The sequence below is a fragment of the Balaenoptera ricei genome, chromosome 19 (assembly GCF_028023285.1).
Source record: "Balaenoptera ricei isolate mBalRic1 chromosome 19, mBalRic1.hap2, whole genome shotgun sequence".
Classification (NCBI taxonomy): Eukaryota; Metazoa; Chordata; class Mammalia; order Artiodactyla; family Balaenopteridae; genus Balaenoptera; species Balaenoptera ricei.
The window spans coordinates 42577729-42590972 of NC_082657.1; positions in this window are offsets into that span (position 1 = coordinate 42577729).

Genomic DNA, 13244 nt, shown 5'->3' on the forward strand with positions numbered 1-13244 from the left:
GTTGTTTTTGTTTATTTGTTTTATGTTACCGATTCTGAGAGGTGTCTAGTGGTGGTTTTCATTGTGGCTTCAATGTGCATTTCCTTAATGACTAATATGTTAAGCACCGTTTCATGTGTTTATTTGCCATCCATACATCTTCTTTAGTTTAAAAAAAAAAAAGCTAGATTTTCTTAAAATGGGGCTATGTCAAAATATTCATTGTGATGTTGAGAAGTATAGGTGTTTAGACCTATAATACCCACACCCAACCCTAACATTCCTGGGTTTGGTAAGAGTATTTAGAAATTGAAAAAATAAATAAATGAAGGACCCTTAGATTTTAGATTTAAATCCCCAACAATCAATGTATAAGCAATACCCCTAATCAGTGATTCTATAGTATCTCCTTAAATACCACCAGTAATGGGGAGCTTATTATTTTCCAAAGCATAAATTCCATAGTCCTTCCTTACACTGAGAATAATTTTTAAAATTGTTATTCCCACCCGCTATACTACCTGGAGGAAGCCTAACCCCATCCCACAGGATAATCCTTGGGATTATTGTCAGTCCTAAACACATCCAGACAGGTCTATTTTCTAGACTACCAGGACTGTACCTTTGGCCTTTATCCTTGTGAAATGGTTTCAAGATCCTTTATCACTTAAATGTCAATTTGTTAGTACTTTTTGACAACTGGGGTTTTCATATCTAGAAACGATTCTATAGTTGTGATGTGACTAGGGCAGACAGACATCTATTATCTTCCCCTTTATTCTGTTGAACAAATAAAGGAATGTACCTATAAAATAAAATGATTATTTAGAGAAGGTATTAATGCCATACTGAAAGCTCTGAGTGGGTTGGCTAGGATAATGCCTGCAGTAAACTCTAGTCAGAACTTCTGTCTGCTCAAGATGGCTAACTTGTCCTCCTTCCTCTTGTATCTCTTTTCTCTAAGAAATCTATTTCATATGGTACAACTGAGGCTGCTCTCTTCCTACTCACTCCTGTGTAACAACATGTCATAAGCATTTACCATGTCACCATGTTACTTAGTCATTTCTGAATCATCACTTTTGATAGCTACATATTAATCCATTGAGAGACTGTGCCATAATTCCTTAGCTCACATCACGTTGCTGGACATTTAATTTGCTTTGATACCACTGACCACTCTTATGAATATACACATGCATGTATTTTTCTGTATTTGGGTGACATCCCTGGATAGATTCTCAGTAGTAGAATGACTGCTCCTGTGACATTTTGGCTTATGATACAGATTACCAAATTGATATTCCAAAGTAGTATACCAATTTACATTTCTGCCATCAGAACACTAATGTGTTTGCTTCTCTGAATTCTTGCCAGGACAAGCATTATAATTTTAGCTGTTTGTATTTGTTTTTATCTTGGTTTCATTGAAATACAGCAGTTTAAATGCTACTTTAGTTTAGTATATATTTGTTTGATTACTAGTTGGTGACGATATATACATGATTTTTCTGGGCTGTTGCTAGTCAGTGCAGTTACTCTTTTGCAGTTTGTTCATAATCTTTACTCATCTGTCTATTAGTACTTTATTGACTTATTTGAGCCATCTGGGTGTTAAAGATAGGATCCCTTTACCTGCCGTATTTCACATACGTATTTTCCCATCTCTCTCTTTGCCTTTCTAGTTCAGTTGTCTTTGCTTTAGCCGTTCCCACTGCTTGAAATACTCTTACACCAGATGTCTGTGTGATTAGCTGCTCCTCCCCTTCAGGGCTGTACTCAAATACCAGCTTCTCACTGAGGACTTCTCTGGCCAGACGATATAAAATTTGAGTAACTTCTCCTCCACTTGACAATTCTTTTCCACTCTCCTCCACTTGACAATTCTTTTCCACTTTCTTTTTTTTTTTTTCTCCTTACCACTTTTCACTGTACAACTATATATAACTTTAACTTTAATTATAATTACAACTGTATATACTGTATTATCTATTACTGATTTGTTGTGCTTTCTGTCCTCTCCCATCACCAGAATGAAATAGCAGAATACTTTTGCTAAATATTAATCAAACCTGATTCTTCTTATGTTCTCTACCCCACACTATTCTATTAAAAAAAAAAAAAAAAAAAAAGCTGCCAAAATGTTTTGAGCTTCTAGCCTCAAGGATATTTGCCCTGGAGAAAGCAGACATAGACTAAAGTCAAATAGCTTTTCAAACTGTTTTGTAAAACATGAAACCCAATGAAGAAATAATAGCAGTGAGAGAGGAGACATTTAAGTTTCCACCTCCACCCTCAACTGAGGCAAAAAGGTGTGATGTCCATCTTACTGGGCTGCCCCACAAGACCCACAAGGTGTCTGCTGAGACTGCACTGAGGTGGAAATTAAAGGTCTTTCCTCCATTTTCCAGAAGGTTCCCGGATTCCAGTGCAACCCTGAATAGGAAATTGAGGGGCAATAATGGCTGGGGTGCAATTCCTCCAGTTTGGCAGAATGAACATGCCCCTGGAGACTAAACAGACTTAAAAAGAAAAAAGGACAGTGGTATTCTTTGTAGTACCAAGGTTGCTGTCTGAGGTACAAAATCTATACAATTTCCCTAGTCAGAGAACTGTTGGTCACAGCCCAACCCACCTTGAGCTGAACTCATCAAACCAAAGCAACAGAATTTGGTACATACTCCAGGTAGGAGGTTTTGCCTACTGACAGCTGACCTGAGAGGGACTTTTTCATCCAAATGTGGCAGGCTTGACTGGGGACTTGAAGGACATATTTTAATGGGATATCAAGTAAGATAAGCAGCCAATGGTGATTTCCAAGAAATTGTGTTTGGGGGTTTCTTCTGGCAGAATCAAGGTCATGCCCTGGTCAACATTAATGGCTAGAGGAGTCTCAGACCTATTGCTACTTGTTTTTCAAATCTCCATTTACTTAATGGGGAGTCCTGTGGGTTATGAAATGATTTACCCCAGATGGTTCTGTCACTGTCAGTCACATTCTGCAGCACATGGATCCCCATCCATTCTATCTTTACTCCACGTGGACAGGGGACTGTTTGCAGTGGGATAGCATTCACTTTGGTTCCATGTACATATGAGGAATGTTTTACCTCATACCTTTCAGATTAGCTCAGAACTTTGTTCTGTAGACCAGAAGCATCAGCAACACCTAGGAACTTGTTAAAAATGTATAATCCCAGGCTTCATTCCAGACCTGCTGAGTCAGTTTTCAACAAGATCCCAAATTGGTTCACATGCACATTCAATTTTGAGATGTGTTGGCTTAGACTAGTCACTGGAGAAGGCTTCTCAGCCCTCACTGTACATGCAATAGAATCCCAGGGGGGAGGAATTGCCCCTGAGGCACTGGCCTTGGGTGCAAAATACAAGGGAGCTCTGAAAATTCAATTATCAAGACAAACAAAATTTAATGCAAACTTTTTTTGAAAGTCAGAATTAATGCAAAAAATACATGATGAAGAAAATATCAACTCTTTAAATAAAGACAGAATTAGTATTACTAATTTTTCCTTTTTATTCTGGCTCCAATATTTCTAGATAAGGCACTGCTTTAAAAAATACAGATGCATTAAGTACCATCTCATTCTGAATCAATCAGTCTGGGATGAGGGCAAGACATTATTGCTGTGGAGGAAGAAAATTTCCTCTACCCTTCTAGGTTCTTCTGGCTGGTCTGACTTAAATTGACATGAGACAAATTAACAGGAGAAAATCAAACAAAATTTAATAACATGTTTATGTGGGAGAGACCCAGGAAAACTGAGTAACTTGCCAAAATGGCTGAAATCCTCAACCTCAAATACTATCTTTAGCTAAAGACAAAAGAGGATGTTGGGGCTAGTGGTGTGGTCCTTCAGTGGGGAGGACAGCAATTCACATGGAGCTGGAAAACCGAATGTTTGGTAAACAAATGTTTGCTGGGCCCTGCAGAGACAGTGGGGCACACAGAGGAGTTTTAACAAACGGACCTTGCTAGGTTCCTCCTGTCTATACACCTGGCTCATACCTTAGTTATCTATGGTGATGGCTCCCTTCTTTTAAGTGGTTAAGAAGAAGGCCAAAGGTTCTTTCTGAGTCTTTTGGGCCTTAAAAATAATCAGCCTAAATTGATTTTTATGCCAAAGAGACATATTTGGGGATGGCAAATTTTGCTCCCCTACATTATCAAGAACAGCAACAACAGTAAAGCCACTTGAACATTTTCTTTATTTTTTATTATGGAAAATGTAAAACAAAAGTAGAAAGAAGAGTGAGCCCACCTGTATCCATCAGATAGCTTCAGCAGCTACCGACACATGGACCATCTTATTTCACCCATATACCTTACTATTCCCCACCCCATCCCCAGCCCCAATTTATATGAAGTAAATTTCAGGCATCATAATATATGTATTCTGGTATGTGTTGTAAAAAGAAAAAAAACTCTTTAAAAAAATGAATCACACTAGCAATAACGTAATGACAAATTATTATCAAATATTAAATAATATCAAATATCCAATCAGTGTCCCAGTGTCCAAGTTTTCTTTTTAGCATTTTGTTTGTTAGAATAAAGATCTAAGTAAGACTGAATAAGTATCCAAGATATTTTGTTTGGTTGCTATATCCCCTAAGTCTTACTTAATCTCTAGGTTTCTCCTCCATCTGAACATCCCCAGCAGGCACTTGTTCTATTTTGCTTTTGTTTTCCCTGGGCAGTGATGAGTGTCCAGCTTATAATTAGGTGTTTAATAAATATTTGCTAATTTAATGAAAACATAAGTGGGGATTCATCCACACTATATAATATTATTTAAGTAATGTAATATAATTTAAGTAAGGGTTAAAAAACTTTTTTGATATTGAATACTGCTCCTATGTTAAGTGAAACATACAGAACATCAAACTGTATAAACAATATAAACCCAATATTCTTTTTTTTATTTTCAGTATTTCTGTATCCTGGGGAAGAGGGTTAAGGTTGCTTTTTAAAAATCAGTCTTAAAATTTAAGCCTGCAAAGATGGTAGAAGTTTATGTGGAGTATTGCTTTAAGATTAATGAGACTGAGTCTCAGGTCTCTTTCCTTTTCTTTGCTTCCTACAGTAGGCTGATCACCTTTCTGTGGTTGTGGGAAAAGTCTCTATGAGCCACTGAAAACCTGTTACACTGTCAACATACTGTGGGATAAAATTATTGGTAGGATGACCATATAAATTATTATCCATAATGGGCCATTTTGGAGAATGAAAGGGGCACTCTTAAAAAAATTGCTCTAGAACCACAAACAAAAACTGGGACTGTCTCAGGGAGAACTAGCATACCCATAAGAAGTACCCTGCCCCTACTTGTTTCTAATAAACAAACAAACAAAAATTATGGCTATGGGATATTTGGATCTTTGGGACTTCAATTATCTTGCTGGAGAGTTAAAAAAAAAAAATCCCACACAGTGAGTGGTATCTAGAATATATTCTATTTCATTTGGAGTTTTACCCATAATGCTGAACAATTGAAAGGGAAGGACTATGAATATTAAATGGGTCTAATTTCTAGAACAGAGCAGGCTGCCAGTAAATTGTCCATTTGATTCTTGAGCCTGGGAATCATGTTCATGTTGCATTCATTACAGGTAAGATGTAAGAGCAGGTGTTTAACATTACCAGAATGACTAATAACTGCTTTAGTTCCTTTTCTACCACCCTGTCTGGGTATAATAATGCATCATAGTTTAAACAAAAATGTATCTCATTAACCAGAAACTCACTTCATAGCACAGCTTTCTACATCCTTTTGGGTCATTAAAATGGGATTTTGAAGCTTTCTTTTTTTTTTTTTTTTTAATTTATTTTATTTATTTATTTATTTATTTATATTTTTGGCTGCATTGGGTGTTTGCTGCTGAGCGTGGGCCTTCTCTAGTTGCAGCGAACAGGGGCTACTCTTTGTTGCAGTGCTCAGGCTTCTCATTGTGGTGGTTTCTCTTGTTGTGGAGCATGGGCTCTAGGCGCATGGGCTTCATTAGATGCGGCACTCGGGCTCAGTTGTTGTGGCTCACAGGCTTAGTTGCTCCACAGCATGTGGGATCTTCCCAGACCAGGGCTTGAACCCGTGTCCCCTGCATTGGCATGCGAACTCTTAACGACTGCGCCACCAGGGAAGCCCCTTGAAGCTTTCTTTCACTTAAACATTGGGAACCCTCAAAAGAGGGTCCTCAAAAGAGCTCATCTGGCCTCAAAAATGGCCAGATGAGCTCTTTGTGCACTCATGTAGTGCTGTATTCACTTCATCTAGAGTCGCTTCTTTAGCACTGGGGATGCCAAGCTGTTCAGTGCTGTAACATTTGGGATGCTGGAAAAGCTAGAGGGAAAACCCCAATAAGGGGTTAACAATTGCTGATCAATCACAGCTCTGAGTATCTGAAATGCCTGTATTCAAGGAGTGAATGCAGTTACACTGTCTTCTCTAATCCTCATTTGGTTGACAACATCATTGCTATTAATAATTGGAACTGAAAGAAGAAGTTGAATGAAGTCTCACTCGATTAAAACTAAACATTAAAAACCTAGGGTTGATAATGCTTATTGTTACGCATTCATTAGTTCAACAATTATTTATTGAGCTCTTTTATATGTCAGGCACTGTTCTAGATTCTGTGTGTACAGATGAACAACACAAAACCACTGTTTTCATGGAATTTTCATCCTGGTGGGACGGGGGACACAAATAATAAACAATCCATAGATATCAATTATAATGTCAAGTAGTGCTAATTGCAGTGAAAGAAAAAATGAGATAAGGGGCTTGGAAAGGGACTCAGAGAGAAGGGATATTATTTACATAAGGTGGTCAATGGAGGCCTTTCTGAGGAGGTGACATTTAAGTAGAGCAATGGTGGATGTAAGGGGAAAGTCAATGTATCTGGGCAGGAAAAAAACACCTGGCAGGCTTCCCTGGTGGCGCAGTGGTTGAGAATCTGCCTGCCAATGCAGGGGACACGGGTTTGAGCCCTGGTCTGGGAAGATCCCACATGCCACGGAGCAACTGGGCCCGTGAGCCACAATTACTGCGCATCTGGAGCCTGTGCTCCGCAACAAGAGAGGCCGCGATGGTGAGAGGCCCGCGCACCGCGATGAAGAGTGGTCCCCACTTGCCGCAACTAGAGAAAGCCCTCGCACAGAAACGAAGACTCAACACAGTCATAAATAAATAAATAAATAAATAAATAAATAAAAGAACGTGAATTTCTTTAAAAAAAAAAAAAAAGACACCTGGCAGTAAAAAACTGACTCAATGGCTGGTAACTCTGGAGTTCAGGCTTCTTAGAACTGAGAGTAAGGTCATAAGCAGAAGATCCATATTTTCTTTTCAGATCCTCTTGTTGGTCCTCTGATTCTTGAAGCAAGGTAACAAGTTCTAGGACCTCAGTTCTTTTATCCATAAATGGACTGGTTGGACATGATCAGTGTTGCCCCAACTCTCAGGATACCGCTGAATTCAACATCACCCTTCTCCCCCCACCCTCTTCCCAGTCAACATATTTGAATAACTGTTTAAATAATATACATTTATCTTTAAATAGCTCATTTTTTATCTAAACAGATGTATTTTTAAAGGTTTCTGCACCCAATTCCAGTGGACGGTGGAATTTCCCCACCAACAAGCAATCACTGGACACAAACTGGATATCCTACAAGTCAATTCAATTTTGAAACTATTCTGGAGATGGTGTTGTTACCGAACCACAGGTTGAAGGCTCAGGCCTACAGGACTGTTGCCCCTCACCCTGACCTATTTCAGATGCCAATCACAAGTTCAAGTTGTCACCTGTGCTTCTCACTGATTGGCTATAAATTGGTGTTTCCAACAACCCCTTCCTTGGGTTTGATTAATTTGCTAGAGCAGCTCAGGGAACCCAGAGAAACATTTTACTTACTAGGTAACTGGTTAATTATAAAAGGATATAACTCAGGAACAACCATATGGAAGAGGTGCATAGGGCAAGGTAAGGGGAAGGGGCATGGAGCTTCTAAGCTCTCCAGGTACACCACTCTCCCCAAATCTAACATATTCACCAACCTGGAAGCTCTCAGAACCCTCTGCTTTTGGGTTTATGGGAGACTTCATTACATAGGTATGGTTGACTAAATCACTGGCAATTAAATCATTGGTGGTTAGATTCAAACTCCAGCCTCTCTCCCCTCCCTGGATGGTCAGCAACCGGCCCCCATATCCTTAGGTGTGTTCAAAAGTTCACCTAATTAACATAACAAAAGATACCTCTATCTCTCTACTTAGGGAATTCTTTTTTTTTTTTTTTTAAATACATCCTTATTGGAGTATACTTACTTCACAATGCTGTTTCAGTTTCTGTTGTACAACAAAGTGACTCATCCATATGCATACATATGTCCCCATATCCCCTCCCTCTTGAGCCTCCCTCCCACTCTCCCTATCCCACCCCTCTAGGTCATCGCAAAGCACCGAGCTGATCTCCCTGTGCTATGCAGCTGCTTCCCACTAGCTAGCTGTTTTACATTCGGTAGTGTATATACGTCGATGCTACTCTCACTTCACCCCAGCTTCCCCCTCCTCACCCCGTGTCCTCAAGTCCATTCTCTATCTCTACGTCTGTATTGCTGCCCTGCCACTAGGTTCATCAGTATCATTTTCTTTTTTTAGATTCCATATATATGTGTTAGCATGCAGTATTGGTTTTTTCTTTCTGACTTAACTTCACTCTGTATGACAGACTCTAAGATCATCCACCTCACTACAGAGCTCTGTGCCAGAAATGGGAGGGAGACCAAATATATATTTCTTATTATAAATCACAATGTCACAATTTTAAAAGAAAACGTTGTATTATTGCTATGAGTGGAAAACTCTCCATGGTATGGAAGGTAACTGCACAAATATACACACGGAAAGAAAACCATGTTATTAAATTCTATCTTGACATTTGCCACTGAGGACTTTAGGCTTGAGGTTTTATCTCCTTTTCTAAAACGGGATTTGCAGTGGTTAGACATACAGCCCCAAACTAGGCCTTACCCCATCAGAAGGAGCAATGTAAGTTTTACCAACACCCCTAAATGGCCAACAGTTGTTTATTGAACATCTACAATACAGCAGGCTCTGGTCTAGGATTAGAGATCATGGAGAAAAATACGAAGTCTTTGTTTCCCAAAAGGCTTACAGTCTAGACAGTAAATAGATTTACTGAAAATAAACAAAGCAATGAAAAGAGAAAAAAACTTAAAAAGTGATACATGTATTCTTGTTAAAGAAAAAATTATTCATGATATCTCTCAAAGACTGTAAGGCACATTTTCTTCAAGTTGGGCTACTATGTGAGGTGTTGTAATAGGGGAGAGAGATCAAACTCAGTTCCAGTAGGACAAGTGGAGATGTGTATCCAAGGAGCAGGTCAGTGGATAGAACATTACTAAGAGGAAACCTCAAAGGTAAGGGAGATTCTCGGTAGACCAACCCAACAGAATTCTTGCTGAAGACAGGCCATGGTGATTAAGACATGGAGGGTGGAGAATTTTCCCTAAGCAGATTTAGCAAGATTCTTGCTCAAACTGGATTCTACAAAGACAAAAAAGGCCAAGTTTGGGCCTAATCCAGCAGCTGGGTCAGAGGAGCCTGATTAAAGTTCAGTCAAAGGAGAGAGTCTTTGTCATTCTGCAAAGAATGACAGAAGGGCAATAGGTAATAGGTGATAGGCAATAGGGAATAGAAGGAAACTTTAGATTGGGTGGTTTGGGAAAGAACCAGCTAAGGAGGAAGCGGATTCCAATCAGAGGGAGAATTGTGTGTATGTTATCACTTTAGTAATTTAAAAGAGGACACTATTCTCTCTTTAGTATTGTTAATGCCATGTAAACCTTTTCTTCCAACCACCAGTGATGCAGAAATGCACTTTCCAAACTTGGAAAACAATGGACTAGAAGGATCAAGGTTCCTCATAGCCTAGACCTAAAAATCACTATAGTTGACTCTCCACATGGGTGGGTTCTGTGTCCACAGATTAAACCAAACATGGATGGGAAAAAATTTTTTTTAATTCCAGAAAGCTCCAAAAAGTAAAAGTTGAATTTGCTGCAGGCCAGCAACTATTTACATAACATTTACATTGTATTTACAGCTATTTACATAACGTTGACATTGTATCGGGTATTATAAGTAATCAGGAGATGATTCTTTTTTCGAATTTTATTTTATTTTTTTATACAGCACGTTCTTATTAGTCATCAATTTTATACACATTAGTGTATACATGTCACTCCCAATCACCCAGTTCACCACCACCACCCCCATTGCTTTCCCCCCTTGGTGTCCATACGTTTGTTCTCTACATCTGTGTCTCAATTTCTGCCCTGCAAACTGGTTCACCTGTACCATTTTTCTAGGTTCCACATATATGTATTAATATACGATATTTGTTTTTCTCTTTCTGACTTACTTCACTCTGTATGAGTCTCTAGATCCATCCACGTCTCTACAAATGACCCAATTTCATTCGTTTTTATGGCTGAGTAATATTCCATTGTATATATGTACCACTTCTTTATCCATTTGTCTGTCGATGGGCATTTAGGTTGCTTCCATGACCTGGCTATTGTAAATAGTGCTGCAATGAACATTAGGGTGCATGTGCCTTTTTGAATTATGGTTTTCTCTGGGTTTATGCCCAGTAGTGGGATTGCTGGGTCATATGGTAATTCTATTTTTAGTTTTTTAAGGAACCTCCATACTGTTCTCCATAGTGGCTGTATCAATTTACAATCCCAACAACAGTGCGAGAGGGTTCCCTTTTCTCCTCACCTTCTCCAGCATTTGTTCTTTGTAGATTTTCTGATGATGCTCATTGTAACTGGTGTGAGGCGGTACCTCACTGTAGTTTTGATTTGCATTTCTCTAATAATTGGTGATGCTGAGCAGCTTTTCATGTGCTTCTTGGGCATCTGTATGTCTTCTTTGGAGAAATGTCTGTTTAGGTCTTCTGCCCATTTTTGGATTGGGTTGTTTCTTTTTTTAATATGGAGCTGCATGAACAGTGTATATATTTTGGAGATTAATCCTTTATCCGTTGAATCATTTGAAAATATTTTCTCCCATACTGAGGGTTCTCTTTTCGTCTTGTTTATGGTTTCCTTTGCTGTGCAAAAGCTTTTACGTTTCATTAGGTCCCATTTGTTTATTTTTGTTTTTATTTCCATTACTCTAGGAGGTGGGTCAAAAAGGATCTTGCTGTGATTTATGTCAAAGAGTGTTCTTCCTATGTTTTCCTCTAAGAGTTTTATAGTGTCCAGTTTTACATTTAGGTCTCTAAACCATTTTGAGTTTATTTTTGTGTATGGTGTTAGGGAGTGTTCTAATTTCATTCTTTTATATGTAGCTGTCCAGTTGTCCCAGCACCACTTATTGAAGAGACTGTCTTTTCTCCATTGTATATCCTTGCCTCCTTTCTCATAGATCATTCAACCATAGGTGCGTGGGTTAATCTCTGGGCTTTCTATCTTGTTCCATTGATCTATATTTCTGTTTTTGTGCCAGTACCATATTGTCTTGATTACTGTAGCTTTGTAGTATAGTCTGAAGTCAGAGAGTCTGATTCCTTCAGCTCCACTTTTTTCCCTCAAGATTGCTTTGGCTATTCGGGGTCTTTTGTTTCTCCACACAAAGTTTAAGATTTTTTGTTCTAGTTCCATAAAAAATGCCATTGGTAATTTGATAGGTATTGCATTGAATCTGTAGATTGCTTTGGGTAGTATAGTCATTTTCATAATATTGATTCTTCCAATCCAAGAACATGGTATATCTCTCCATCTGTTGGTATCATCTTTAATTTCTTTCATCAGTGTCTATAGTTTTCTGCATACAGGTCTTTTGGCTCCCTAGGTAGGTGTATTCCTAGGTATTTTATTCTTTTTGTTGCAATGGTAAATGGGAGTGTTTCCTTAATTTCTCATTCAGATTTTTCATCATTAGTATATAGGAATGCAAGGGATTTCTGTACATTAATTTTGTATCCTGTGACTTTACCAAATTCATTGATTAATTCTAGTAGTTTTCTGGTGGCATCTTTAGGATTCTCTATGTATAATATCATGTCATCTGCAGACAGTGACAGTTTTACTTCTTCTTTTCCAATTTGTATTCCTTTTATTTCTTTTTCTTCTCTGATTGCCATGGCTAGGACTTCCAAAACTATGTTGAATAATAGTGGTGAGAGTGGACATCCTTGTCTTGTTCCTGATCTTAGAGGAAACGCTTTCAGTTTGTCACCATTGAGAATGATGTTTGCTGTGGGTTTGTCGTATATAGCCTTTATTATGTTGAGGTAGGTTCCCTCTATGCCCACTTTCTGGAGAGTTTTTATCATAAGTGGGTGTTGAATTTTGTCAAAAGCTTTTTCTGCATCTATTGAGATGATCATATGTGTTTTCTTCTTCAATTTGTTAATATGGTGTATCACATTGATTGATTTGCATATATTGAAGAATCCTTGAATCCCTGGGATAAATCCCACTTGATCATGGTGTATGAGCCTTTTAATGTGTTGTTGCATTCTGTTTGCCAGTATTTTGTTAAGGATTTTTGCATCTATATTCATCAGTGATATTGGTCTGTATTTTTCTTTTTTTGTAGTATCTTTGTCTGATTTTGGTATCAGGGTCATGGTGGCCTCATAGAATGAGTTTGTGAGGGTTCCTTCCTCTGCAATTTTTTGGAAGAGTTTGAGAAGGATGGGTGTTAGCTCTTCTCTAAATGTTTGATAGAATTCACCTGTGAAGCCATCTGGTCCTGGACTTTTGTTTGTTGGAAGATTTTTAATCACAGTTTCAATTTCATTACTTGTGATTGGTCTGTTCATATTTTCTATTTCTTCCTGGTTCGGTCTTGGAAAGTTATAAGTTTCGAAGAATTTGTCTATTTCTTCCAGATTGTCCATTTTACTGGCATAGAGTTGCTTCTAGTAGTCTCTTAGGATGCTTTGTATTTCTGCAGTGTCTGTTGTAACTTCTCCTTTTTCGTATCTAATTGTATTGATTTGAGTCCCCTCCCTCTCTTTCTTGATGAGACTGGCTAATGGTTTATCAATTTTGTTTATCTTCTCAAAGAACCAGCTTTTAGTTTTATTGATCTTTGCTATTGTTTTCTTTGTTTCTGTTTCGTTTATTTCTGCTCTGATCTTTATGATTTCTTTCCTTCTACTAACTTTGGGTTTTGTTTGTTCTTCTTTCTCTAGTTCCT